General features: G+C 37.4%; 1 pseudogene; it reads right to left on the bottom strand.

Moving 5' to 3' along the window:
* Positions 1–265: 265 nt before the first annotated feature.
* On the bottom strand, positions 266–974 carry LOC131659523 (uncharacterized; annotated as a pseudogene).
* Between the last annotated feature and the right edge of the window lie 3968 nt (positions 975–4942).

Raw genomic sequence — 4942 nt, 5'->3', positions numbered from 1 at the left:
GGAGGAGGAGCCCAAGGGTATTGTTTCCATTGTTGTTGCCAAGGAAATTGTTGCTGCCATTGAGGATACTGACTATGTCCACCACTTGAGCTACCGCCGCCGTTGTTACCACGACCACCTCTACCAAAGTTCCTCCCCTTGTTACCGCGGTTACCGTTTCTACCGCGATTGTTGTTGTTGCCGCGATTGCTATTGTTGTTGTTGAGAGGGTATCGCGCGGGATTGGCAGGAGGGGCAGAGGGAGATGCGTTCCCATCTTCTGATTTCATGAGTAAGGCCGTCGGAGATGATTGGTTTCCGGATTCGCGTGCAACGCGTTGAATCATGGTGGATTCTTCTAATTCCAACCGGGATTTTGCCGTTTCAAACGTCGGCAAGGGATCGTGTTGCTGGATGTATGTAACGAATCCAGCATACGAATCTGTCAGTCCAGAAATCATCTTCAACACAAGACGAGTGTTGTTGACGGGAGAATCAACATTTGCAAGTTGATCTGCGAGGAGTTTCAGGCGATTGCAATATGCTTTTGTTGACGGGAAATCTTCCAAGTGCGTGTTGGCGAATTGATGTTCGAGGTGGACTGCTCTCGAATGTTTGTTATCTTGAAACATAGCCGCAATTCTGTTCCAACATCTTTCAGCAGTATCATTGATAACTAGAATGGAACTAAGAATATCTTGAGTTACGGTGGCATACATCCACTGCAAAACGATCGCGTCGAGACGTTTCCAGAGACCGGGGTCGTTTTTCTTTGTTGCTTCTGCTGTTTGTTTTTCTTTTTCATCGGTGGGAGGGATGATATGATCAAGCACGTTATGAACACACGCTTGAACTTGAAATAGTGCAGACCATGAGAGATAGAGGCTTGAATCGTTGTCCAACGTGATTGGAATGATGGATTTCACGTTGGTGATTCCAAAAGCAGTGTGGAATTTGGGTTGTTGGGTTGCTGTTTCAGATGTTGGGGCTGTCATGGCTGCAGTTAAGGGATAGTTTGGGTGGTGCGGAAGAGTTTGAATGGTGGCTAGAAAAGAAGGCTGATCGAAAAACTAGCTCTTGATACCATATAGGAAAATATTTCGATCATCTTTATTGATTATCAACATGTAATATATACAAGAATTACAAATGTATAATAGGAAAACTACTTATGTCTAATTATGCCTAATGAATGTAAATATTCTATGACTATTATCTCATAAGTGTACAATATTTATTCCAAATATAGTGTATGCTGTCATGTTCTGTCAGGCCCTCTTGTGCAAGTTCTTGTTCTGGCATACAAATATTGCAGGAGAAGGCTTTGAAGGCCATTGTCAGTATTGCAATTGTATGGCCAAGTGAATTTGCATAAATGGTTACAACTATTAAAATTTCTAAATTGGTATTGCAAGCTAACCTTCCGATTCCTCGTGCTTTATGGGAGTCCGCTGTCTCTCTTGGAGCTCCTAAGATCTCATCGGTTCGAGGACACAATTGCAAGACTCTTAGAAGTATTGCTGAACAAGTAAATATTAGAGAACACAACAAGCATGCTTATTTGCAATTTTGGCTCTTAAGATAAAATTGGTCACTGTTTTCGACTGCGTCTTCAGGTCATTGTAGGTTTTTTTTGTTTTAACTTTAATTTTTAGGCTTTATTTCTTATTAAAATATATTATTTTTTATTAAATAAATATACTATAATTTATAATTAATTTTTTGGGTCATTAAATAATTATATATATCTTTTAGGTGTTTTATGTAAAAACTATAAAGTAATTAAAGTAGTATATTAGTTCTATGTTGGAATTGAAAAAAACTTGTTTAACCTATAATAGTAAGTAATTAAAATATATTATTTTCTTGTTGAAGCGGAACAGTGATAAAGGATTTTTTTGTTGAAGCGTTGGTGAAAGATAAGACGAGTCTCGCGCTTGTAAAAATAAAAAATAATTTACTTATCACACCAATTTTTCTTAAAATTAAGTATATATTTATATTTATATTTACATTTTTCACATAACTCTATTTTAAACTCATTTTACCTAAAATTAGATGTCATATATTGAAATATCTTTTTTTATTTTTAAATTTCACACCTATTTTTAATAAAAAAAAGTATAATATTAAATATTCTATTGTCATTTATGCACTAGTGTTTTGTCCCTTATCAAAATATAAATATGTTAGTAGATGTAACATCACGATGCAAGACCCTAAATTTTGTGGATGTTTACTTTTTTTTTTTTTGACAGAAACAAACTTAACGATTTTCATTCCTTAAACAAAGATCAATAGAAAGAGGTACCATATTAAAAAAATTACGCCTAGACCAAGAATTGGCCGCCTTAGCTAAATTATGGGCGACCGAATTCTCTTGGCGCTTAATGAACTTTACCTCAAAGTTCGGAAAGAGAAGAAACAAATTCTGAATATTCTTAATAATAAGGCTAAACTCAGAGTTACCTACATGTTTAGAGCGAACCGCGTTAGTTACAATTTGACAATTACTTTCAAGGATAACATGAGAAAACTGAGAAGGGATGGCATTTTGGATTGCTTCTTTCAAAGCGGTGGCTTCTGCTTCAATGACGGAAAGAGAACCCACATCCCAAGCGGCACCCCTTGTGATAAATCTCCCCACATGGTCCCTAAAGCACCATCCTCTATTAGTAGTACCACATACCTTGTTGAAAGCTGCGTCAACATTGCACTTAACTTGGTTTACCGAAGGCGGAACCCAAATTTCTGAAATAATACTATGCCCGGAAGGATTTTGCTTCTCTCTGGCTAAGAACCAATCGTACCAATTTTGATAGGCTTGTAGACCAATCCGCATAGGATCTTCACGAGTATCTTGCCATACCACATTATTTCTACTTCTCCAGAGCATCTCAAGGCAAACCGCAAATCTACCCGCATCCCTACGGTCCTCACAGCTACAAACATAAAAAATAAGTGACTTAGCATCGCAGAATGTATGTAGACGTGATTCTATAATAGATGACAAACCTGCTGCCCGCCAACTCTGACTAGTAGAAACACACCCAAAGAACACATGCCACTCATCTTCATCTTCTAACTCACACCAAGGACATAAGGTCGGGCATTGAACATGATGTTGTTGGAGATTAGAACGGGTGGGGAGACAATCCCTACAAATCCTTCATAACAAGTGCTTAGCTCTGGGAGGCGCTAGAATACTCCAAAGATTACTCCAATTACCTTCAGAACCATAGTGATGAATATTACTTTGCATCCTTCGCCATAGTCTATACCCCGATCTCACACTATAAACACCACTTTGTTCCTCTTGCCAAATCAACCTATCCTCCACAACATCCTCCACTAAAGGGATACTAAGAATAGTTTCGGCCTCCTCCCTCCCGAAAGCTTGATTCACCTTAACCACATCCCATTGTTTCACATCGGGTCGCATAAGATCTTTGACAAAAAGATCATAAGCTTCTTGCTTTTGAGGACCATTAAGCCACCAACTATCCTTCTCATGGAGCCACGGATCATGCATAACTTTAATACAACTACCATCTCCAATACTCCACCTACTCCCCAATTTTAACACATCCTTCGCCTTCCACAAAATCCTCCATACAAAGCTTGGATTATTACCAATCTTGGAATCAAGAAAAGAGGAACGAGGAAAGTACCTTGCTTTGAATATTTTAGCCACAAGAGAATTTGGTTGTGACAAAAAGTTCCACCCTTGCTTTGCAATCATGGCCAAATTAAACGCTCTAAAGTCTCTGAAACCCATACCTCCTTCACTTTTCAAGATAGTCATCCTCTCCCATGACATCAACCTAATACCTTTGTTGTGGCGACCTCCTCCCCACCAAAAAGAATTCAGCATTTTTTCAATATCTTGCACCACACCATCCGGGATCAAGTAGAGACTCATAATATAGGTCGTGATCGAGTGCAGTACTGATTTGATCATAACTTCCTTCCCTGCTCTAGATAAGGAACGACCACTCCAGGAGTTGATTCTTTTCCAAATTCTATCTATAAGGAAAGAAATACTAAGATAAGGAACGACCACTCCAAGATAAGGAACGACCACTCCGCATAAATACTAAGAATCTCCATAAGATTAGTCACCTCCACAATGTTAGCCATGCAAAATAAAAAACAGTCGTCAGCAAAAGGCAAGTGGGACACACTAGGTGCCCCCCTGCAGAAATGTGCACCATGAAGATCACCACTAGCGACGGTGCCGCGGATAAGAGCGGATAATCCTTCGAAAACAAGAATGAAAAGGTATGGAGACAATGTATGTTTACTTAGGATACAAATAAATTTTGATGAACTCTATCCATGAGCCAAATAATATTTAAATAGTATGAAGACGATCTACCAAATAATATTAAAAGTATTAAAATATATAAAATTTGTAGAGTTGATCGACCAAATAATAAATTTTAAATTAATGCTTTGTTTAGTGAATTCATTGTTCATAAATCATAATGAGTTATGATGTTGGGTAACCCACTCAAGATATTATTTTGTTGAGTTATAATGAGTTATCGTAATAAATTTTAAATTACTCTCAGACCCATAAGACTTATATTTCTCCCTCTATATCTTCACATCTCATTCCCCTTTCTTTAATTGATTGGAAATCATTGATGATGTTTTTATATTTTTACTCGCCATTAATTGTTAGAACTTGGAATCACATGGTTTGTTGAAAATGGAAAAATTGGGTATGGAGAAGGAGAGGAAGAGAGATGATTAAAGAGAATATAATTGAGTGTTAGAATTTGCATTCAGCTTGATTGGGATACTCAAATATTTATACAAAATTACAATTGATTGGGACACAATTACCAAAATTGAAAAATTAAAACTTTTTTTTAATAAGCAATTGAATATAAGAAATCGCACTAGGGGTGCAACCCTTACAACAAGAACACACTAGGTGGAAAAGTCACAAAGTAAT

The sequence above is a fragment of the Vicia villosa genome, linkage group LG3 (assembly GCF_029867415.1).
Source record: "Vicia villosa cultivar HV-30 ecotype Madison, WI linkage group LG3, Vvil1.0, whole genome shotgun sequence".
In the NCBI taxonomy this organism is placed as follows: domain Eukaryota; kingdom Viridiplantae; phylum Streptophyta; class Magnoliopsida; order Fabales; family Fabaceae; genus Vicia; species Vicia villosa.
Note: the sequence above shows the minus strand (reverse complement) of the source record. Positions and strands in the feature narration are given on the sequence as shown.